General features: G+C 39.7%; 1 pseudogene; it reads right to left on the reverse strand.

The window, feature by feature from the left end:
* Positions 1-3,114: 3,114 nt before the first annotated feature.
* LOC129638959 (BCL2/adenovirus E1B 19 kDa protein-interacting protein 3-like) overlaps positions 3,115-26,748 on the reverse strand; it is a 37,979-nt pseudogene continuing 14,345 nt past the window's right edge.

Raw genomic sequence — 26,748 nt, forward strand, 5'->3', positions numbered from 1 at the left:
ATGGACAGAGGAGCCTGGCAGGCTATAGTCCATGGGGTCGCAAACAGTCAGACACAACTGAAGCAACTTAGCATGCATACATGCAAACATAGAAATGAGAATTAGAAAAGAGCCATTTGGAGTCCTATTATAGACTGCATTATCAGGAATCACAGTCTATATCACCAGATCCTCAAATAGATGTTCTAAAGCCCTGTTTTATTATGACTATGCTTTGAAATTATATTTCCAAGAAACTAAAATACATGACTGTCCTTATCATTTTTAATCTAATATACATGATATACATATGAGCTATACAGTAGGTAAATAACTTAGTAGTTATTTTATTGACTGTTGTTTAGTTGCTAAGTCATGTCCGACTTTTGCAACCCCATGGACTGTAGCCCACCAAGCTCCTCTTCAGGCAAGAATACTGGAGTGGGTTACCATTTCCTCCTCCAGAGGATCTTCCTAACCCAGGAATTGAACCCATATCTCCTGCATTGGCAACTGGGTTCTTTACCACTGAGCCTTTGATAAGGTCAAGAACAAATTAATGCTCATGGTCATAGGGTTTCTCAGATGGCTTCAAACACAAAGTCCTCTATTGGGCTTTCTAGCAAGTAAGTTTGTTTTTCCCAGACAGATTGGTGACCCCAGGTTTCCCTTCTATTACCCCTCAAATGGGGCCTGAGTGCACAGTTAATCATGGATGGAACTGAGGTTAAGCCTAGATCCCTCAACATACCCAGTACTGATTTGCAATATGGGCCATATGATTCAAAACAAATTTTTATGTTTCCCCAAATAGAACTCTTTCCCCATTTGCAAAGACCAAATACCCAAAAGCACACCCAAAAGATGCTGCTGGATTGCTTAACAGCCCAGACAAAGAGGGATGAGAGACATTCTGAAAAGGGACCATCTCTACTCTGGACCAAATCAACAGATATGGGAAAGGAGGGGAGCAGGGAGTAAGAAAGGGAAAGGGAGTAGAAAAAATGTAGAAAAAACTTGTGTGCTTTGCTTTAAATTGCTTTGCTTTGGTTTTTGGTTTAAAAAAAGTACTAGACCTAAACAATATCATAATGAGGCAGGTCAGTATTTACAGTCCTTCGAACCCCATTTAACCTTTCTGTGCCTCATTTGTTAAGTATGTTGGCCAAGATCACATACCAAATCAGTGACACAGTCATCATGAGGCCTCAAGTGCCTGATTCCCAGTTTCATATTTTAAATAAGCCAAATGACAGAAGAGAGGGAAAAATTGGGTCAGAGAAAAAATCTGGCCTGAAAAAAATCTGTGTTTCAAAACAAAGCCAATTACACAAAGACATGATATTTCTCATCTAAACAGAAAAACAAGCTGGGGCCTTAATATCTTTCTTTTCTGATGCATACACACAGGCACTGTTCAATGGTGAGAAAGGCAAAATGATGGATCTACCTTTATGGTCAATTCTTTTATCTGATGACACTCCATTTCTTGCAAAATTTTAGTAGAGTTGGGAAAACAAACAGGTCAAGTAATTGCCTAATATAACACAGCTATAAAGATACAACTAATTAACAAAGGGGTATATGCTTATATAACTAACACCAAAAACAGATGTCTAAAATAACAATTGCTAGTATCTGTCCTTTAGATTCCTGGTCATCGAGATTGTTTCCCACCAATTTTCTCTTGTTTCCTTAACTTTAGAATCCTAAATGTGTACTTCAGCTTTGATAGCTGCCTCTAATCCCATAAATCATGGTGTCTCATCCATAGTAATTTTTTGAATCTTGCCTTTCTGGCCTACACATCAATTTTGCTGGCTCTTTTGTGTTTATTACTCTTTCTTTCTTTCTCTCCATCTTTCTCTCTTTCTCATACCTACACACACACACACACACACACACACACACACACACAGAGGAAAAGGGGGAACTTCTGCAGGTTTGGCAGCCTCCAGTGCTTTCCATCAAGCACCTGGGGAATATGGTAGAAGCACCATTTTTCTTATTCCTGGGACAAAAGCACTGTGAAGAAAAAGGCAGTGATGGGACCAAGTAGCTTTACTTAAGGCAAAACTAACAGGACTCACAGCTGGTCTGGGCTTGAGAAGGCAGATGAATATTCTCAGGTTCTCCTTTAACCAAAGTGATGCTTCTTCACCAACCAGTTTCCCATTGGAGCACTATGCAGCCTTCCTCGCTGTTATATTTCGTGAATATAACACTGCATGCCAGGACAGGAGTGCTGCCGATACATTTATAACTCTAGAGTGTCACCTGTTGAGAATGGTCCAGAAATCCAAGAAAAGGAAGGGGCCTGCATTTGGCCCATCAAAACCTAACCTGCCACTCCCCAACCCTGAGCTACCCCAACAACCTCAGACCAGGAAACTGAGTACAGATGTCCCTCAGCTTGTGTGGGGATTGGATCCAGGACAACCCCATCCCCACCAAATGGATGCCCAAGTCCCTTATATAAAATGGCTCAGTATTTGCATATAACCTATGCACATATTCCTGTATGCTTTAAATCATCTCTAGATTAAATATAATATATAATATAATGTCAATGCTATGTAAATAGTTGCCAGTGCATGGTAAATTCAAATTTTGCTTTTTGGAACTTTCTGGAATTTTTTCCCCCCAAACATGTTCAATACACAGTTAGGATGAATAAACCGCACACACAGAAGCCTAACTCTACTGGCCTCCCAACCACAATTCAGAGGCAATGGACCAGGACCCAAGTCATGGAGCTTGTCTCCCACCTCACGCACACCACAGAACTTGTCAGGCACCCAGATAACCTTGGAAAGGCTTGGCTTTGCTCATCCTGAAGGGGTGGATTCCTTTCTCTCTAAGTACTTACTCAGAATCACTCACCACCACTATATGCATTGTTGTCAAATCAACTTATGTTTGTTCTCATCACGTAGAACCTGGACTCTTGGCTCCATACCCCAGGGTTAACACCCATATTTAGCCCATATTTTAGTTTTGGTGATACTATGGGCTCCCCTCCAAGACCAGAGCTTTGGATATCATCTAGTTTTCACCTTTGTTTATTTTGTTTGTTCATTCTTCCAGAATGAGATTGGGTTACTTTATTTTGATTACGAAAATACTATATATTCATTGTGAAGAATTTTTCTTTTTCTTTTTTTGGTTTAAAATAACTTTTTATTGCCCAGGATATTTATTTTCCTTGTGTCGTATTTTGTCTGTTTTATTTGTTTTGTGTTCTCTTTTCATAAGTATAAATTCAAGCGTCCCTTTGTCTTGAAAAACAAAACAACATGTAGCTTTCATATCATTTGCAACCTGGTCTCATTGGAAGAGACAGTGGGAGTTATCTTGAAAGAGTAAGATTTATACCATGAATGGTGCAGGTCTAGGTCTGGTGGTACTGAGAGAAGACAACGGCAGTCTTGACAAACTTAAATCTGCTGGTGGCGTTTGCGGAAAAGAAGCCCTTGCAAATTTCTAAACAACAGTAAACTCTTATTAGGAAATTCTGAAGTGTTTTATGGAGAAGGCAATGGCACCCCACTCCAGTACTCTTGCCTGGAAAATCCCATGGATAGAGGAGCCTGGTAGGCTGCAGTCCATGGGGTCGTGAAGAGTCGGGCATGACTGAGTGACTTCACTTTCACTTTTCACTTTCATGCACTGGAGAAGGAAATGGCAACCCACTCCAGTATTCTTGCCTAGAGAATCCCAGGGATGGGGGAGCCTGGTGGGCTGCTGTCTATGGGGTTGCACAGGGTCGGACATGGCCGAAGCGACTTAGCAGCAGTAGAAGCAGCAGAAGTGTTTTACAGGCCAAAAAGGGAATGAGGTTAGTAAAAAGCCTCAACGGAGTTGGAATAAAATATTGAATTTGAGAGTTACTGGAACTTGGATATGTAAAAAGAGGGAGGAGATTGGGACATGCTTACAATGGTCTCAAGTTCAAATAAACTACTGTGACAAGACACCACTTCACAAGTCTCACGCTGGCCAAGGGGCTCTTCTCTTCCCTCAGTAGGTGCTGGTAGAAGGCATGCTTAGTCATTTTGCAATGTAGATACCTAGCCCCAAAGCCAAAACATGGGAGAGGAAGAGAGATGGAATGAACACCTTAAGAAACTCTGTGGAGAAGATCCCCCCTTTCTTCATGGCTTCACTTTTTCTCATGCTTAAGGAAACAGAACATTTAGGGTGCCTGAAGTGGAACTCCTTGGGTGGAATATTTTCAGGTCTATTGGACCAATCGGACACCCAGTCTACACTTTTCTTCAGAGCATCCACCTCTTTCTCTCCTTCTGCAACTTCTTCTTCTGACTAAGAGCTATGGTCCTTGCTGGTGTGCATTTCCACATCAAGCATGATCTGCCCATCTTCTTGTGGGGAAGGGCTGTCACAGTGAGAACTGCCTCTTGAACTGCTCTGTCTGGATTCATTCTGTGCATCCAAAAGAATCTTCATGTCCCCATTGTGGATGGAGGATGAGGAGGGTACAAGCTCTAGCCCCCCATTCTTCTCATTGCCATTGCTGCTGTTCATGGGCAGCTCCACCCAGGAACTGTTGAGGCCAGCAGGCGGTGGCAAAGACTGTTCACCTTCCGCACAGTTATTGCTCTTGTTGTGCGGGGGCGGCAGCTGTTCTACTAAGTGAGATGACATTGTCAGGTGGCTGGAAGAGCTGCAACCCCGCAGCTGGGACTGTCTCCGATTCTTGGGCATCAACACCAAGAATTCTTCTAAAATATTAGCCAATTTTATAAAAGATTTTCAATTCATATCAGAATATATATATATAGAACTAAAGAACTTCTTGATGAGGGTGAAAGAGGAGAGTGACAATAATGCTGGTTGAAACTCAACATTAAAAAATCCAAGATCACAACATCTGGTCCCATCACTTCATGACAAATAGAAGGGGAAAAAGTGGAAGCAGTGACAGACTTTATTTCCCTGGACTCCGAAATCACTGTGGATGGTGACTGCCATCATAAAATTAAAAGACGCTTGCTCCTTGGAAGGCAAGCTATGACAAACCGACTGTGTGTGTCCTCAGTTGTGCCTGACTCTTTGCGACCCCATGTAGTGTAGCATGCCAGGCTCCTCTGTCCATTGGACTTCCTAAGCAAGAATAGTGGAGTGGGTTGCCATTACCTCCTCCATGGGATCTCCCCAACCTAGGGACTGAACCCAGGTCTCTTGCATCTCCTGCACTGGCATATATACAAAAAAATTATTCACAATCCCACTACCCAGTTGATACCCTCTTCTGACTGAACTAAGATTTCCTGATTAAGCCCTGAGGAACCCCATCCATCCAAGTTGTACCAGCCTCTGATATTCCCTGTGATTAGATTTGGTTTGCTTGAACCTGAATGAGGATCCAGAACTTTTGTCATAAACTGGGTGAGAATATTTGACATTCTATCTCTCACCATGTGCTGGTCACAAGGTATATAGGTGGATCCATCATCCTCATCTGCACTGAAGGCCTACAGCCATGCTAGACACCCGGGATAGACACCTGCAATATGAAAGCAAATGACTTCAGACAACTGACCTGGATTTACCCAGTCCTCCCAAGAGCAAGCACATTCAGACATCAATTTGAGACCTTTTAACAGTCTTTAGGAGATTGAGATGTGTAACACACACACATACATTAGGCATTCACTATGTAAAGTGCTTTATATTATGCATTTCATTTTAGATTGCCTAATATTTTAGAATTTCTCATGTCTCTGTTTTGAATCTAAAATCTTCAAATGGATGTTTTGATTTTTCTAGAAGCAAGTACTTGTCTATTGTGAGATAGTTAAAGTTTGAACTTTTTATAATGTTATTCTTTTAAAATACAGGACTACCTTTAGTGTACCAAGACCATAATTTTAAGCGGCTTTCATTACTCTCTATATAGTCAAGTCTTAGTCAAGCCATTCGGAATTCTAGAGTAAGGGAAGAGCTCCACCTTATGGTACTATTTTGAAGTACACCAAGAAAAGGCCACGATTTTTAGAATTGTCCTAGAGGCAACCCACTCCTGTACTCTTGCCTGGCAAATCCCATGGATGGAGGGGGCTGGTAGGCTGCAGTCCATGGGGTCGCTAGGAGTCGGAGACTACTGAGCGACTTCACTTTCACTTTTCACTTTCATGCATTGGAGAAGGAAATGACAACCCACTCCAGTGTTCTTGCCTGGAGAATCCCAGGGACGGGGGAGCCTGGTGGGCTGCCGTATATGGGGTCGCACAGAGTCAGACACCACTGAAGTGACTTAGCAGCAGCAGCAGCAGAAACTCAAGACAGGCTTCCCTGATAGCTCAGTTGGTAAAGAATCCGCCTGCAATGCAGGAGACCCTGGTTCCATTCCTGGGTCGGGAAGATCTGCTGGAGAAGGGATAGGCTACTCACTCCAGTATTCTTGGGCTTCCCTGGTGGCTCAGCCGACCTGGGTTCAATCCCTGGGTTGGGAAGATCCCCTGGAGAAGGGAAAGGCTACCCACTCCAGTATTCTGGCCTAGAGAATTCCAGGGACTGTATAGTCCATGTGATCGCAAAGGGTAGGACTGAATGACTTTTACTTCACTTCACTTAGAAACTCAGAGGGGAAAAGGATTAAAAAATACAGACCACCTCCCCCAACAAATTGTAAATCCTCTTCCATGATATGCTGATGGTGCCAAAATGGCCAAGGCTAAGTTAAAATTAAGCAAAATCTTTCACTTGGCTATTGAACTGGGTACTAAATTGGTAAAACAAGAGTCCTTTTTACTTGATACCAAACATTATCATTATTATCATAATGATTCTTGAGTTCCTATTATGAACCAGATTATGGTGTATATATATATATATATATATAAAATATATATGTGATATATTATAAATATATACTATTTATCACGTTAAATATTTATTAAATATTTTATTATCAATATTAATATGTATACAATAATATATTTATATATTATATATTTATTAAAATATTTATTAAGTTTTTAAATTTTTATAAACTTTAAACATTTTAAATATAAAAATATTTATATATTTATATATAAATAATATTATTTATATAATAAATAATTAAATTTTATTAATGTTAAATATTATTCTATATTAAATATTATATTAAAATTTGCAATAAATATATAATAAATATAATATTATATATATATATATATACACACACACACTAAGTTGCTTCAGTCATGTTCGAGTCTTTGTGACCCCATGGACTGTAGCCCACCAGGCTCCTTTGTCCATGGGATTCTCTAGGCAAGAATACTGGAGGGGGTTGCCATGCCCTTCTCCAATATATATATATACACACTAATTTAATACTCACACAACCCTATAAGAGAGGTACAATTATAAACTCCACTATCCAGATGAAGAAACTGAGGCCTAGAGAAGGTACATAAATTTCTCAAAGCCACACAGCTACTAAGTGGTAGAGCCGAGACACACTAGCCCAGATTCTAAACCACCATGCCATACTGCCTCTTTCTAAAGCTCAAATTCAGTAAGGTCTCTCTCAAACAACTTGAAGCCATGCTCTTACCCATTCTTTCTCAAAATATTCATAGATGAAGGCAAGACAAGATCCCTGGTTCAATTTCTATTCGTCTCATGGTGGTCCAGATTTGTAATTCTTTGGCTTATCTCCTATGTTCCTTCCCAACTTTGGCAATGATTCTATTTGTGATTTTGACTATAACGTATTGCAGTAGAGAGCTATACACTGAACGTTTGCATCCCTCCAAAATTCACATGTTGAAAGTGGGGACCGACCTTGGGAGGTACTAGATCATAAGGGTGGAGCCCTCATGAATCAGATTAGTGCACTTATAAAATGCACTCTCTCTTTGCCCCTTCCACTGTGTGAGGACACGGCCAGAGGTTGGCTATCTATGGACCAGGAAGCAGGTCCCCAGAAGATGTTGAATCTTTCAGCACCTGATCTTGGACTTGCCAGCAGCCCCCAGAACTGTGAGAAATAAATGTTTGTTGTTTAAGCCACCCAGTCTATGATTTTTCTATTATAGCAGCCCCAAAGGACTGAGACACTGAAAACTTAGATTTTCTGTCTCTTCCTCCTATTTTACCTCAGGCCCCTCAAACATCATTCATTTAAAATCATGTTGAAAATGACGTATTTCCATAAACAACAAGGTCCTACTATAGGGCACAGGAAACTATATTTAATATCCTGTGATAAAACACAATGGAAAAGAATATATACATGTATAACTGAATCACTTTGGTGTACAGCAGAAATTAACACACTGTAAATCAACTATACTACAATAACATTTTAAAAAGGACACATACATAAAAATTTACCAATGCTAATATAATTCAAACCAGAATTCTTCCTAAAGCATTTATTTCTTTAAAAATGTCCCCTGTGGTACTTTTTTAAAACCTGGTAGAATCTATAGGTTTTTTCTGTGCAGTTTGAGCAAGCACTAGATTTCATGGAAAATCATAAACCGTATTTTCCAATATTTTCAGCATTAACACCTAAGTCATATTCCACTAAGGGAAAAACCATTTTTCTTATTTACCTAACAAAAATTTATTGAGTTTTTACTATTCCTAGGCTGTAAGGACACAACAGTGAAAAAGCCAAATATGGTCCCTGCCTTGATGGAACTTATGGTTCTGAACACTATTCAAGATAGAAAAGAGAAAGGAGATGACTCCGACCTAGGAATGCCTTCTATATATATAGATATACATTTTTAAAATTTAAGATATATTTAAAAAATAGTTTACTACTTTAAAACAAAAGTTATCAGCATTCACATTCTCTGACTAGGTGACCAAAAAGTAAATTTACAATCTTTCTAATTCCACTGACAGAAAGCAAAATCCATGAATATTCCATTAGGGGAAAAACAGGATTTTATTCTATATTCAAAAATTACCAGATGAAATTTCTCTCAGACCGCCAAAACAAGGAAATTAGAGAGGCCTAGGGCTGTCCTGGAAGCCACCATGCCATGGGCAGCTTGCCTTTGGAATTTGGAATTCGTAGCCAAACTAGAGGCGATCTGGAAGTAGCTCAGCCTGACCCAAATGAGAACCTTGGGTAAATTCCTCCTTCCCTTTTTATGCCTGTGATCCTTGGGCACCACCCAAATTGCAAGCTCTGGCTAGACATCAACAATCCAACAGTTATCTGAATGCCAATCCTCTCTTCCTCCCTTTTCTATCCAATGTCTTAACTCCTCCTCTCTCTCCCAACATTTCCACTGCACAGTCTGGAATTCTAACCATGGTAAACAAAGTCCACTTCTATGTGTCCATTTTTTCCCTGAACATTCACTCCATCTCCTGTTGCTAATTGAAAGGTAGTTCCCCACCTACAGCACCATGTCCCATAAAGCCATCTCAAGGCTGTATTCTCTTCCACAGCCTACATGCGGGGTGAAGGTGAGGGTTAGGGAGAGCTATGTCACCATTCACCTTACTCCCCCATTGCATTTTCGAAACCATGGTCACCGAACATTTTTAAGTACCATACAGTAAATATTTTAGGCTTTGTAGGATATACTGGCTCTTTTGCAACTACCTGCCTCTACTGTTGCAGCTTGAAAGCAGCCATCAACAATATGCAAACAAATAGACATGGCTGTGTTCCAATAAAACTTTATTGACAAAACAGGCAGCAAGGCCAGACTTGACCATAAGGATGATCAATACACTGCCATGGCCTCACAGTGCCGTGACTTTCTCATTCCCAATGATTTTCACTCCACCTTTAATACCTTCAAACCAATTTGCCACTCTCCCCACAACTCTTATCCTGCAGACTTTCCAACTGTTTGTTCCCCAATAAATCTGATCTTTAAGCTCACAACCCCTCCATTGCCTTCCTATTAGTTTGCCTCCACTGAGCCTCACTTTTCACTTACCCAGTCTGGATGCCATGGTCAGTCACTGCACTCTCTTATATCCTCAATCCCCTTGCTCCCTGTTCTTTCCACTGTACATTGTTCACTATCAAAACCATACACCATTTCTGAATAAATTTAATTACCAGCCTTCTCTGATCCTATGGCCAAATGGCTGAACACAGCTGGAGAACACTGTCTGTCTGTGTTAGTCACTCAGTCATGTCGACTTTTTGCAACCCCATGGACTGTAGCCCACCAGGCTCCTCTGTCCGTGAAATTCTCCAGGCAAGACTACTGGAGTGGGTTGCCATTTTCTTCTCCAGGGGATCTTCCCGACCCAGGGATTGAATCTGGGTCTTCTGCATTGCAGGCAGATTCTTTACCATCTGAGCTACAGGGAAGCCCTGTACCACTATATATATTTGAGCCACTATGAACTCATAATTTTAAATCCAGCTGGGCCCTCACAACTTCTAGTCTATCCCTTTTAACAGTCTTCTGTAACTATCACATTTATATTAGGCAAGACAACATAATGCTGTAAAGAGATTGCAGGCTTAGAATCCAGACACACTTGGGTTTGATATCTGGATCCACCATTTACTAGCTGTATGGTCATGAACAAGTTATTAAAATTCTTTTTGTCTCAGTTCCCTCATGAGTAAAATGGGAAAAATAATACCTACTTTATATCTTAATAAGATTATGTATGTAAAACAATTAACATACTGTCTGATACTCACGAATTGCTGAATAGATGAGAGCTATTAATAAGCTTATGGGACTTCCTGGCGGTCCAGTGGTTAAGACACCATGCTTCCACTACACGGGGCATGGGTTCAATCCCAGGTCAGGGAACTAATATCCTGCATACCACATGGCATGGCCAAAAAATAGAATATAAAAATGCTTAAACATGATCTTTAAAAAAACAAAATGAGAGCTCCTGTTCAGTAGGTGACTATACCTCCTACTTTGATAAGACCATTAAGTGTTTCTTAACTGAGGTCCCCAAAAGGCAGAACAATGCTTTATGTGCTATTTGGTTGAATCATAAGAAAGTGCTGAAATTCAGCCATTCTGACAGACAGAAGCCATAAGATTCAGCCTCGTAAGTTATTAGAGAGCACTCCCAGGGAAGGTTCCCAGGTGGTGCTAGTGGTAAAGAATTTCCCTGCCAATGCAGGAGACATAAGAGATGTGGGTTCAGTCCTCAGGTCAGGAAGATCCCTGGAGGAGGGCATGTCAACCCACTCCAGTATTCTTGCCTAGAGAATCCCATGGACAGAGGAGCCTGGTGGGCTACAGTGCATGGGGTCTCAAGAGTCTGACACAACTAAAGCAACTTAGCACAAAGGAATGAGAGTCAATATAAAGGTTTTCTTTGTTCAAAAGTTTGTACCCCTGGGCTGCATTAACTCCTCCACATCTCCAGGCTCTGCCAGGCTACACCATGCATGGGTGCCCCAGGCCGTCCCACCCTGTCTCAAGCCTCAGTGTCTGCAGGAAAAGTGCCAGGGCCCAGAGCTAAGAAGCTGCAGGGTTGCACCTTGTCAGTGTGTCTGAGCCCATTGAGAGAATGGGCTGAAACAAAGCAATAGCCAAAGGCCCCTGAGACAATCAGGCCCAGAGGATCTGAACTGGTGAGGAAAAGGTAGCTGATAGGAGATGTGCCCAGTCTCAATTTCCTTTCACTGTGCAAACTTTCCTGTACCTGTAACCCACTCTTTCTTTTGGCCAGAGGAAGGGACATGGCTATTGTCCACACCTCCAGGTCCCCCAGCCTCCCCATCTACCCTGTACTCAAACTTCCATCCCTCCTATCTCCTCCAACCCACCTACCCTCGGTTTTTTTTTTTACTTTCAACTCTCTCACTCCTCTGATCCATCCCCCTCTACCAATATACCTGCTTAGGGCTTTCCTTTCCTTTAAAGATCCTTCCTTTGCCTCACACAGGCTTATAGCCACTTCCTTTTTCTCTTTCTCGTCCTTCTCTGGAAAATACCTGAAACGAATAATCCAGATTTCCTCTGTCAACTTGCTCACCACATGCACTGATCTCATCACTACCCAAACACTTTCTCCGAGGCTGCCACTGACCTCTGTATGGCTATATCTGGTAGACACAATTCCAGCCACATCTATCTTGGTTTCTCTGTAACCGTTGGATCTGTGGATGCCATCCTCCTTACTGAAACACATTCTCAGTCCAGTCACCACGCCACTGTTATTGGCCACTTCTCCTATTGCTCTTACTGGCCTCTTTTTCTCTCAGCCTCTATCCAGCCCTTAAGTGTTAGAATTTCCCAGAGTTCTTTTCTCCTTTTATCCCACACATTCTCCATGGAGGATATCACCCATTCCCTGGATTACAAGCACATGTGGGTAACTTCCCAGCTCATCTCCAGCCAGACCTCTCCCTCTACACTCATTTTGGAAATGCCTCCAAGTAGCTGCCTATATCCACCAAACCACCATTGCTCCTATCCATAACTCTGATAATCTTCCTGTCACTACTAAGGTCAGTTGAAGTATCTTGACCTGAGTAGAGGTACAGCCCAAGGAGCAACATCCTGCACACTCTGTAGCACAGGGCATGGAGGGGGCAGGGTGCAGACGAGGGATGACAAGTAGTGACTCGCTCAATGTGGTTCCATTAACATGCTCTACCTACTGCTTAATGCACTGTGGTGACCTGAATAGGAAGAAGGGCCAAAAGGGAGGGGGTATATGAATATGTATGATTGATTCATTTTGCTGTATAGAGCCCACCTGCCAATACAGGAGACTTAAGAGATGCGAGTTTGATCTCTGGGTTGGGAAGATCCCCTGGAGGAGGGCATGGCAACCCACTCCCGTATTTTTGCATGAAGAAAGAATCCCATGGACAGAGTAGCCTGGTGGGCTACAGCCCATGGGTTCACAAAAGAGTTGGTCACGACTGATGTGACTTAGCACAGCACAGAAACTAACACAACACTGTAAAACAGCTATACGCCAATAAAAATTAATTTAAAAAGAAAAAAAAAAAAAACACATGCTCTACCTATTCCTACCAATAGGTTCTAGGTGCTACATAAAATGTGTTGCCAATAATTACTATCATTGGCTTCCCAGGTAGCTCAGTGGTAAAGAATCCACCTACCAATGCAGGAGATGCAGGAGATGTGGGTTCAATCTCTGGTCAGGAAGATCCACTGGAGGAGGAAATGGAAACCCATTCTAATATTCTTGTCTGGGATATCCTGTGAACAGAGGAGCCTGGTGGGTCCATGGGTCACAAATAGTCAGTCACAACAGCACACAGCACGCACTACATAAAATGTGTTGCCAATAATTAATATCAAAGTTTTAGTTCAGTTACTATTTTCTGAACTTCCCTTCCCAGCCTGACACACACCTTCCACCCCATTCTATCTCTCTTCAGTCTTCCACAAAGAGATTTCAAATAGTCTTTGCCTCTAAGTATGTCTTGGAATTGGATACACACAGTTGAATCCCAGGTCATGGTTTTGGTACTTCCCAGTTAAAATTCTACTCTGCTCTGGCAATGTTCTGACCTAGGTGTTCTGGCCCAGTGGTGGACACTCAAGAACATGTGCATGAAATGGGTGGTTAGGCAAGATGATGAAGGGCCTTGAATATCAGATTATGAACTAGGGACTCAAATTTACAGAAAGTGGGAAGTCTGTGAAGTTTCTAAGCAGGAAAGCAAGAGGATGAAAACAAAAGCCATGTTGTAGATTCTGGTAGAATGGGAGTACTAGTAGAGAAAATTGACTAAGGAGGAAAACTGGAAGCATGGAAATCTATTAGAAGCATGTTCCAGGAATCCAGAAATGAGGTAATCAGTCCAGCTCTGTCAACCTCACCTGCCTCATCTCTTCACATTTAATCCCTTGTCAAATCAAATCTAAATGGGGGAACCTTTAAGCAGCATTGGAGGCACAATGGCCATATCTGGAATTAGTTCAGAACATCAAAATGACCAGTAATGAAACCGATATCACTACAGGTCACTCTTTTGATGGTTTAAATGTTCAAAGAGAGGTCCTTTGCCACTTCAACATAAGTGTCTAAAGTGTCCGCATTGCTTTGAGCACTAAAATTTGGGGTTATTTACTAGGGCACTGCCAATAATAAAAGGATGACTATTTCCTAGATTGCCCATTTCTTGTTTTGCAAATTGCCCTTCATTAGGCTCTTATTTTAGAATCAAATTACAAGATTTTTTTGTTTTCAAAATTCTCTTTAAAGGTTCATATAGCTTTCACAGGTCTAGCCCTGGGCGGGGGGGGGGGGGGGGGAGAGGGGGTGTTAATTAGCTATATCTCTAGATCTGACAAAAGCTAGTATGAAAACTGTGTAATGATCTTTGGCAGATCAACTCCAGCTTTAGTTACTTAAACAAGTAAAGAAATTGTACTCGTTTGTCCCTATATATAACTTTCTCATTTGAATCCTACCACCGAAGCAACTGTAATAAAAATATAACATGTAGTGGTACAAAGCAAGAGTGATAGATAATCTCACAGCCCAAGATTATAAGCTTTTATTTTAACAGTAACAGAGAAATCAATTCAGTAAACTGAGTAAGACTGAGAACATGATTAGAATTAGGAAAGATACCCATAATACACAAAAACTAAATGGAACACATTTTTTTTTTAACTTCAGCTGTAATGTATACACTATACAAGGCATCTAAAAGCCTAAGAGATACTTTATATTAGCTACAATAAATTAGTATGAGATTCAGTTTAATAACACCTGGATATGGATAGAAATAATTTCAATTCAAATTTTTAAAACCTAAGATCAGCAAGCACATTTCCCAACACTGCACAATAGAGTCAAGCTGTGCCCAATCCAACAAAAGAAGTTTGTAATCAAATGCTATTTAAAATAAAGAGTTACAAAAATGGAGTCTTGGATGATCAGAAAATCATTAAATTAATAGAAGATTAAAGAGCATATCAAAATCCAAATCATGACCTATGATTTTTTTTTGTCCATGCTAATGGGGTCTCTAAGAGGCAGACATGACTGGGTGACTTCACTTTCACTTTTCACTTTAATGCATTGGAGAAGGAAATGGCAACCCACTCCTGTGTTCTTGCCTGGAAAATCCCAGGAACGGGGGAGCCTGGTGGGCTGCCGTCTATGGGGTCGCACAGAGTCAGACATGACTGAAGCAACTTAGCAGCAGCAGCAGCAATGCATATTATCAACTATTGGGCTGGCAAAAAAAATTGCATGGATTCTTCCATAACATCAGATGGAACAATCCCGAATGAACTTTTTGGCCAAGCCAATAGTTTGGTGAATCTCCGAACATTGAGCCCTAGTGGACCTGTTTCTTATCAGTTTTATGAGATTTCTTCAAGATGAGCTGCATATAAATTTATCCTGCCACTAAGAGGTCAGTGGTGCATTTTGATCTCAGGTTGCTGACATTGTTTTCAATGCTTGAAATTTTTAGGTCAACTAACTGATGTAACAAGGAGATCCAACCAGTCCATTCTAAAGGAGATCAGTCCTGGGTGTTCATTGGAAGGACTGATGCTAAAGCTGAAACTCCAATACTTTGGCCACCTGATGCGAAGAGTTGACTCATTGGAAAAGACCCTGATGCTGGGAGGGATTGGGGCAGGAGGAGAAGGGGACAACAGAGGATGAGATGGCTGGATGGCATCACTGACTCGATGGACATGAGTCTGGGTGAACTCTGGGAGTTGGTGATGGACAGGGAGGCCTGGCGTGCTGCAATTCATGGGGTCACAAAGAGTCAGACACGACTGAGTGACTGAACTGAACTAATGTGACAAGTAACTTGAGTGGTGGATAAACCATATACCTGTGTCTCATGGTAAGCAACTTTCCATTTCATGTGCTTGTGTCCTGTAAAAAAAAGAAACTCAGTCATTTGACTTTCATTTTGGGGTGACCAAAACAAAGTCAAAATAATAGTTGATATCAGAATGGGCAAAGTAAGATCAGATGTTTCTTAATGATTGTTTGATCTTTGTTTTTCATCAATTAAAAAAATGTACTGAGGGGCCAGACTATGCTTAGTGCTAGAAGTTGAGGGGAAAAAAAACACAGTCCCTTCTCCCATTTCTCCAGATGACTACAATACAAAATAAGTGCCATAAGAAGTAAAAGTTCCATTAGATTTCACAATGGAAGTCACTGACTGCTATTTGAAAAATAACATGACATGCCATTGAAAATACAAAAACTTTAAAGTACATCAATATACTCTATTAAAGGAACAAACGAAGGACAGTCATAGCAAACACTCTCTTCCAACAACCCAAGAGACGATTCTACACATGGACATCACTAGATAGTCAATACTGAAATCAGATTGATTATAGTCTTTGCAGCCTATAATCAAGCCTATACCAAGCCTATAAGATGGGGAAGGTCTAACAATCAGGAAAAATAAGACCTGGAGCTGACTGTGGCTCAGATCATCAGCTCTATATAGCAAAATTCAGGCTTGAAGAAAGCAGGGAAAACCACTAGGCTGGCCATTCAGGTATGACCTAAATCAAATCCGTTAAGATCATACAGTAGAGGTGACAAATAGTTTCAAGGGGTTAGATCTGGTAGACAGAGTGCCTGAATAACTATGGACAGAGGCTTGTAACACTGTACAGGAGGCAGTGACCAAAACCATCCCAAAGAAAAAGAAATGAAGATGGCAAACTGGTTGTCTGAGGAGGCTTTACAGATAGCTGAGAAAAGAAGAGAAGCAAAAGGCAAGCAAAAAAGGGAAAGATATACCCAAATGAATGAATGCAGAGTTCTAGAGAATACCAAGGAGAGACAAGAAAGCCTTCCTAAGTGAACAATGCAAAGAAATGGAGGAAAACAATAGAATGGGGAACACTAGAGATCTCTTCAAGAAAACTGGAGATATCAATTGGAGATATCCCACTGCTGGGCATACACACTGAGGAAACCAAAATCAAAAGGGACATGTGTACCCCAATGTTCATCGCAGCACTGTTTACAATAGCCAGGACATGGAAACAACCTAGATGTCCATCAGCAGATAAATGGATAAGAGAGCTGTGGTACATATACACAATGGAATATTATTCATCCATTAAAAAGAATACATTTGAATCAGTTATAATGAGGTGGATGAAACTGGAGCCTATTATAAAGAGTGAAGTAAGCCAGAAAGGAAAACACCAATACAGTATACTAACAGATGACACCACCCTTATGGTAGAAAGTGAACAGGAACTAAAAAGCCTCTTGATGAAAGTGAAAGTGGAGAGTGAAAAAGTTGGCTTAAAGCTCAACATTCAGAAAACGAAGATCATGGCATCCGGTCCCATCACTTCATGGGAAATAGAGGGGGAAACAGTGGAAACAGTGTCAGACTTTATTTTTTGGGGCTCCAAGATCACTGCAGATGGTGACTGCAGCCATGAAATTAAAAGACGCTTATCCTTGAAAGGAAAGTTATGACCAACCTAGATAGCATATTCAAAAGCAGAGACATTACTTTGCCAACAAAGGTCTGTCTAGTCAAGGCTATGGTTTTTCCAGTGGTCATGTATGGGTGTGAGAGTTGGACTGTGAAGAAAGCTGAGCACCGAAGAATTGATGCTTTTGAACTGTGCTGTTGGAGAAGACTCTTGAGAGTCCCTTGGGCTCACGGAGATCCAACCAGTCCATTCTGAAGGAGATCAGCCCTGGGATTTCTTTGGAAGGATGCTAAAGCTGAAACTCTAGTACTTTGGCCACCTCATGCGAAGAGTTGACTCATTGGAAAAGACTCTGATGCTGGGAGGGATTGGGGGCAGGAGGAGAAGGGGACGACAGAGGATGAGATGGCTGGATGGCATCACTGACTCGATGGACGTGAGTCTGAGTGAACTCCTGGAGTTGGTGATGGACAGGGAGGCCTAGTGTGCTGCGATTCATGGGGTCGCAAAGAGTCGGACACAACTGAGCGACTGAACTGAACTGAACGTATATATATCGGAGAAGACAATGGCACTCCACTCCAGTACTCTTGCCTGGAAAATCCCACAGATGGAGAAGCCCGGTGGGCTGCAGTCTATGGGGTCGCTAAGAGTCGGACATGACTGAGCGACTTCACTTTCACTTTTCACTTTCATGCATTGGAGAAGGCAATGGCAACCCACTCCAGTGTTCTTGCCTGGAGAATCCCAGGGACAGGGGAGCCTGCTGGGCTGCCATCTATGGGGTCACACAGAGTCAGAAATGACTGAAATGACTTAGCAGCAGCAGCAGCAACACATATATATGGAATTTAGAAAGATGGTAATGATAACCCTCTATGTGAGACAGCAAAAGAGACACAGATGTATAGAACAGTCTTTTGGACTCTGTGGGAGAGGGTGAGGGTGGGATGATTTGGGAGAATAGCATTGAAACATGTATATTATCATATGTGAAACAGATTGCCAGTCCAGGTTCAATGCATGAGACAGGGTGCTCAGGGCTGGTGCACTGGGATGATCCAGAGGGATGGGATGGGGAGGGAGGTGGGAGGGGGGTTCAGGATGGGGAACATGTGTACACCTGTGGTGGATTCATGTCAATGTATGGCAAAACCACTACAATACTGTAAAGTAATTAGCCTCCAATTAAAATAAATAAATTTATAAAAAATAAAAATGAAATAATATGTGTACAAGAAGAACATGTGCGTGATTATTTTTCATATTTTTAAGTTGGAAAGGTCTTTCTAAACATGGCACAAAACATGAAGCCATAACATTAAAGAATTATAAATGACCATCCCAAAATAAAGAAACCAATTTACAAGGCTAAAAGAACCACAAAATCAAAAATAAACTAGAACTTAAAGCCATAATATATGGATAATTCTTCTACTGAATAATCAAGACAAGTAATCCCATATTAAAATGGGATGAGACACTTCCAGTTTCCAGTCAGGAACATAAGGAACTTGGAAGGCATCACTCCATTCTAAGTAAAATGCTGATCAAACTAAAAAATGAACAACTCTTTTAGATCCATCAGAGAAATGAGGTCACAGGCCAAACTGATGCCCCCAAATTAGAGACTAATAGGCGAATACAGAGAATCACAACTTACTGGGGCAAGAACCTATAAACAGAAACCTCTACAGGAACTATTGCCAGGAAATAAAAACCTGTACTATAACTGACAAATTGCTGGAGGCTAGTCTAAGTGTGGACTAGTCTAAGAGTTAAAAATCCAGAGGGGCCTGGTCATAGGGGAGTCCCCACACTTTGTGAGTTTTACTTCCAGAAACATTAGCAGGTTCTCACAGTGAATATCTCAGAAAAATCCTCCAGGACTTAGGGCAGGAGGAGAAAAGTAACCATTTGAAATATACCAAGGTAACTCTGTTCTTCTTAACAAGGCCTGCCTTCAAAATAAACTGTTTCACCAGCACATAGGGCTTCCCAGGTGGCACTATTCCCAGGTAAAGAACCTGCCTGCTAATGCAGGAGATGCAAGAGACACAAGTTCAGTCTCTGGGTTGGGAAGATCCCCTAGAGAAGGGAATGGCTACCCACTCCAGTATTTGTGCCTGGAATATCCCATGGACAGAGAGCCTGGTGGGCTACAGTCCATGGGGTCACACATAGTTGGACACAACTGAAGCAACTTAGCACCAGCACAGAACTTACTGGAGTCTTTGATAATAAGAGTCTAACCAACCCAGGGAAGGAAAACAGTATGTATAGGTTTCATATACATAACAAGCTAGGTTTCATACTAGCTTTTGTCAGATCTAGAGATATAGCTAATTAACACCCTCTTTCTACACTCCCCACCCCCCAACCAGGGCTAGACCTTTGAAAGCTATATGAGCCTTTAAAGAGAATTTTGAAAAAAAATCTTATAATTTGATTCTAAAATGAGAGCCTAATGAAGGGCAATTTGCAAAACAAGAAATGGGCAATCTAGGAAATAGTCATCCTTTTATTATTGTTAGTGCCCTAGTAACTAACCCCAAATTTTAGTGCTCAAAGCAATGAGACTCCAGCCGACTCTAGACATCCTGTACCGCTTTCTAGACATCCTGTACCACTTAAGGGGGAACAAAACTGTGAGGTGCTTGTGAAGTTCACAGCCCACAATATAGGCTCACTAGAAGCCTGAGACCTAATCATAGTTCCATAGAACACTTGCCATACCCCTACACCTACCACCATACCACTAAAAACCTATTAATCAAAAATTAATTATTTTGCTATTGGAAAGTACTCATATTACCCATGAAGTGGTATAGTATTATTTGAAAGTGAACTTGGATTAGTTGTAAAAGTATACTGCAAACTCTAGGATAATATAAATAAAACTATAAAAGAAAATATCTAAGAAAAATATAAAGAAAGTATAACTAATATGCTAAAAAAGAAGAGAAAACAGAATCATATAAAATTCTCAGAACCACAGAAGGCGTATAAAACATAGGAGACAAAAACAGGGACAGAGAAAAAGAGAAAACATGAATAAATATGGTAGATATTACTCCAACTGTATGAATAATCACCTTAAATATCAGTGTCTAAAGGCAACATAATTAATAGAAGGCAGAAATCGTCAAAGGGAATAAAAAACAAGACCTCAGTATATGTTGTCTACAAGAAACCCAGTTTACATATAAAGATACATACAGGGAATTTCCCTGGTGGTCCAGTGGTTAGGAATCCACCTGCCAGTGCAGAGGGCACAGGTTCCATCCCTGGTCTGGGACGATCTCACATGCCATGGAGCAACTAAGCCTGTGTGCTCCAACTACTAAAGCCTGCATGCCCAGAGGCTGTGCTCTGCAACAAGAGAAGTCACTGCAATGAGACGCCTTCACACTGCAACTAGAGAGTAGCCCTCACTCACTACAAGTAGAGAAAGCTCACATGCAGCAAGAAGATCCAGTGCAGGCAAAAAAATTAAAATAAAATTAATAATAATAAAAAGATACATATAGGTAAAAAGTAAAAGAACAAAGATGTACTATATATATCCAAATAATCATATGAAAAGATGTTCAATACCATATATCTTGAAAGTGAAAGTGTTATGTCATGTCTGACTCTTTGCAACCCCATGGACAGTAGCCTCTAGGCAAGAATACTGGAGTGAGTTGTCATTCCCTTCTCCAGGGGATTGTCCCAACCCAGGGATTGAACCCAGGCCTCCTGCATTACAGGCAGATTCTTTACCGTATAGGCCACCAGGGAAGCCCATCATATATCTTAGGGAACTGCAAATTAAAAGAACAATGAGATTTCACTATACACCTTTAGAATGGGTCAAAATCCAAAATACTGACAATACTAAATGCTGGCTAGAACATGGAGCAATAAGAATTCTCATTCATTGCTGGTGGGAATGCAAAAAGCTATAGTACTTTGTAAAAATTTTTGGCAGTTTCCTACAAAATTAAACATACTCTTACCATATGATCCAACAGTTGTGCTCGTTGGTATTTATCCAAAGGAGTCAAAAGCTTACACACACACAAACCTGCAGACAGATGTTTATAGCTGCTTTGTTTATAATTGCCAAAACTTTGAAGTAACAGAGATATCCTTCAGTAGTTGAATGGATAAACTGTCATACATTCAGACGGTGAAAAATTATTCACCACTTTAAAAAAAAAAAAGATAACAAGCCATGAAAAGATGGATAGCCTTAAATTCATTAAGTGAAAGCTTACCTGAAAAGGAAACATATTGTACCTTTCCAACTATGTGACATTCTGGAAAAGGCAAAATTATGGAGATAGTAAAAAGATCGGTGATTTCCAGGTGTTAGGGGAGAGAGTGGGACAAATAGTCAGAGCATGAACAATTTCTAAGGCAGTGAAACAGATATTCTGTATGACACTATAATGATGGATACATGTCATTATACATTTTGCCAAAAGCACAGAATGTACAACACCAAGAGTGAACCCAAATGTACTGATAAACTATGAACTTTGGGTGATTATGAGGCATCAACATAAGTCCATCAGTTGTAACAAGTATGCCACTCTGGTTGGGGATGTTTACAGTGGAGGAGGCTGTGCATGTGTGGGAAAGTAGTTGAAACAGTAACAATATAGGGAAATAGTAAATGAAGAGGGTATTGTGAAATAAGATCCTTGTGGTATTACTAGTAAGAAGGACAGAATAATTTGTTGACTTTATTTTAAAAAGTATATTTAAGTATGCATCATAAAATGCTGAAATATCTTAAAGAGACAAAAATATAATATATAGCTTTTAAACCAGAAGAAGAAATAAAGAGAACAAGGAAAACTTAATAATCCACCAGAAGGTTGGAAAGTGGAGGTGGAGGGAATAAAAGAAGCAAGAAAAAAACTGTTGGTAAGCAGAACCTAAACTAAGTGAAATGAAGCAAGTTTCAAAAAAATATAATCCATATATATATACATATAATATATATATCATAATATATATATAATTTATATATATATATAATAATACAATTCATATGAAGTTTTAAAAGCCCAGAAAACAATACTGCTTATTGTTTCTGGGTACCTAAATGATATATTCAAAATTTGTGATAGCAATTATCTCTATAAAAAAGAATGAAATCAAGAAAGGATAAATATATAGGGTCTCTCAACTCTTTTACATTTTTATTTCTATTTTATAAATATTTTTAAATATTAAAACATAATATCAAGATTTTATGAATGTGGGTGGTAGGTGCCCAGGCATTCATTATTTAATTATTTATTCTTGTCTTTATGTTAGAAATAATTCCTACCTTAAAAAATAGGTTTAAAAAGAAGAGCAAGGCATAAAGAAACACATATGTAGGAAAAAAAAAAACCAACCTTATGGTTACAAAAGGGGGTAATAGCGGACAGGAGAGAGAAATTAGGACTTTGGGAATAACATATACAGGCTTCCCAGGTGGCTCAGTGGTAGAGAATCTGCTTGCCAATTTAGGAGATGCAGGTTCAGTCTCTGAATCACTTTGCTGTATACCTGAAGCTAACACAACATTATAAATCAACTATACTTCAATTTTAAAAAATGGTTTAAAAATCATTCATATGTATATAGTTATGAATAATTAAAATAACATATGTTGGAAGAAGCATGCAAAAACTATATGCTTAACTCTTCAGAGTGTCTCTAGAAGAGAGGATTGCAACCTACTTTCACTATCTGTTATATATTGCAATTGTTTACTTTGTTTTACAATAAGCAGATATTACTACTGTAAGCAGTAGAAATATTTTTTTAAAGTAGAAACAATAAAAAAAGTAATCAAGGGAATCTGAACACACCTTTAGTCTTCATTAGGAAAACTCAATGCAACATGAATTAAAACAAAAGAAAAAGAATATTGCAGAAAATGCTGTTTTCAAGCAAGCCTTCTCTGAATGGAGTGTTATGCTACATTGTGCCAAAATGCTGGGAGAAACGATTAACCAATCAATGAAAAATGTAGATATTTTCGTGTATTCTTGCTCAGCAATTTCATTACTGCAATGGGAAAAAATGAAAGAATAAGATGTTATAAATTAGAGGAAAGGGATGCTTATGCCATTCTGTGGCAGCTGGCCTGGAAGATTAGGCCATTCTTAGGCTGTAATTGGATAATGCTGGCTTGGGTGATTTGAAGTAGAAGGCTAATCTAGGGAGTTTACAGTGACAACAAAACTGTTAGATTGCTGGCATGGTAACAGGAAAAGAAAAAAACAAAATGTAATGAGAGACTGGAATAGTTCTCTTGCCTGTGTCTTATGCCAGTGACAGGTATCATTTACTATACATTGGTTTGCAAATATGCTCATATTTAATATACATATTGTTATGTTTGCAAGGATAAAAACCTTAGCATAGATCATGAATGAATATATGCTACATGCATATTGTATGTGAAGGCTAATTTTAAACATAAATCAGAGTTCTGAGATGTAAGCTATGTGAACATATTTTAAACAGAATATATATCATACATTACAGAGATATAGAATAATTATACTCTTTCAGCATTATGTGGCAACATCATTGTGAATGTGTTTTATAAAATGTACCCACGAGTGGGTACATTATCTTTAATGGATAAGGGGGATTGCCATAATCATAATTCATAATCCTATGACTGAGATGGAAATGAGTCATATGCTAATTGCTATAAGACCAAAAAGGAAAAAAAAAAAAAGAACATGCATCAAACAATGCAATGTTAATTCTATAGGTTTTCAAGTAAGTACACTTCTCTTTTAAAAAAAATTTAAGCCTAGTGGCCAAAGTTTAAAAGATAATTTTATATCAGCATTTCCAAAAAATGGATATGAAAATTACCCAAAATGGGCCCCTCAAAAAGACCAGACAGAACAGGGTCCACCATGGACCTCTAAACACCTTTTTGATTCACCTAAAGGAAAAGCAGGCTCTGCCAACATCCTCCACCTCCTACAGGAATTGCCTCTAGGTCAAAAAGTGCTATGAACAAATGTTCATAACCTTTGACTATAGTTTTTCAGCTTCTAGAAAATTATCCTGCAGAATCCTGTAAGAGTACAAAGATGAATGTACAAGGATATTCATTGCACTATTGTTCATGATTTGTGCAATAACTAAAAGTTGATACCAATCCAAATGTTCAACAATAGAGACATATTTAAATTAATCATTATATGCACACAACAAAATGCAATATATATATATATGTGTGTGTGTGTATGTGTGTGTGTGGGTTAATGACAGATTCATCAGTACCACCATGGGAAGATGTACATGGATATTAATTGAAAAAAAATATTCTGTAAAATGCTGCATTGCACACTGCTATATATAAACATAGATAACTAATAAGGACCTACTGTATAGCATGGGAAACTTTACTCAATACTCTGTAACGAACTATATGGGAAAAGAATCGAAAAAAAGAGTACATATATGTATAACTGAAAGTGAAGAGGAACTACAGAGCCTCTTGATGAGGTTGAAAGAGGAGAGTGAAAAAGCTGTTTTGAAACTCAACATTAAAAAAACCAAGATCATGGCATCCAGTCCCATCACTTCATGGCAAACAGAAGGAGAAAAACTGGAAGCAGTGACAGATTTTATTTTCTTAGGCTCCAAAATCACTGTGGACTGTGACTACAGCCATGAAATTCAAAGATGCTTGCTCCTTGGAAGGAAAATTATGACAAACCTAGACAGCATATTAAAAAGCAGAGACATTACTTTGCCAACAAAGGTCTGTATGGTCAAAGCTATGGTTTTTCCAGTAGTCATATATGGATGTAAGAGTTGGACCATAAAGAACTCTGAGCGCTGAAAAATAGATGCTTTCGAACTGTTGTGTTGGACAAGACTCTTGAGAGTCTCTTGGACAGCAAGATCAAACCAGTCAGTCCTAAAGGAAATCAGTCCTGAATATTCATTGGAAGAACTGATGCTGAAGCTGAAATTCCAATACTTTGGCCACCTGATGCGAAGAGCTGACTGACTGGAAAAGACACTGATGCTGGGAAAGATTGACGGCAGGAACAGAAGGGGACAACAGAAGATGAAATGGTTGGATGGCATGATCAACTCAATGGACATGAGTCTGAACAAACTCTGGGAGACAGTAAAGGATAAGGAAGCCTGGAATACTGGAGTTCATGGGGTTGCAAAGAGTCAGACTGATTCCCTTTGCTCTATACCTGAAACTAACACAATACTGTAAATCAACTGTACTCCAATAAAAATTTTTTTAAATGCTATGTTGAATATGATCCATTTTCACAGTTGGTATCAGTATGTCAGGAAAAAAAATTAGAGGAATAAGCTGTAAGCTAGTGACAGTGGAAGCTAAATAAGACTTTCACTTTTCAGTTTATGTATTTCTACAGCATTTGAATCTCATATAGTGTACATATATTAATTTCATAATGAGAAAAATGATTTCTAAATTATTTTTTAAGACACTTAGATTTTGCACACACACAAATACACACACACACACACACACACACAGAAACTGAGCATTTTGACTGACTTAGGTCAAACTGATCAAAAATAGATGTATAAACAGGCTAGGCTATACAGACTTGATTTTTCTCTTTAAGATGGTGTTATGCACTAAACTGTGTCCTGTCAGAACTAATATTTTGAAGCCCTAATCCCCAGTAATTCAAAATGAGACTATGTTTTGAGATAGGGCCTTTAAAGAGCTAATTAAGTTAAAATGAGGTCATTAGGGTAAGTACATCCTGTGTACTTGATGTCTTTATAAGAAGAGATTAGAACACAGACACAGAATGACCATATTAAGATACAGCCAGAAGGTGGCAGGAAAAGAAGGGGGTGACAGAGGATGAGATGGTTGGATGGCATCACCGACTCAATGGACATGAGTTGGAGCAAGCTCCAGGAGATGGTGAAGGACAGGGAAACCTGGCATGCTGCAGTCCATGGGGTCGCAAAGAGTCAGACATTACTTAGCAACTAACAACAACAGAAGATGGCTATGTACAAGCCAAGGAGAGATGCTCAGAAGAAACCAATCCTGCTGACCCTTGATCTTGAAATTCTTGATCTTCCAGATTTGTGAGAAAATAAATTCCTATTGTTTAAAATACCACCCAATAAGTCATATTTTGTTGTGGTAGCCCCAGCTAATTAATACAGATGGTAAACTCATAAGGAAAATTGTAAAACCAGTATAGATCTATATTTTAAATTTTACTTTATAACAACATGGATGACCCTTGAAAACATGCTAAGTGAAATAAAGTGAAAGTGAAGTCACTCAGTCGTGTCTGACTCTTTGAGACCCCATGGACTGTAGCCTACCAGACTTCTCCATCCATAGGATTTTCCAGGCAAGAGTACTGGAGTGGGTTGT

Source organism: Bubalus kerabau, chromosome X (assembly GCF_029407905.1).
Source record: "Bubalus kerabau isolate K-KA32 ecotype Philippines breed swamp buffalo chromosome X, PCC_UOA_SB_1v2, whole genome shotgun sequence".
Lineage (NCBI taxonomy): Eukaryota > Metazoa > Chordata > Mammalia > Artiodactyla > Bovidae > Bubalus > Bubalus kerabau.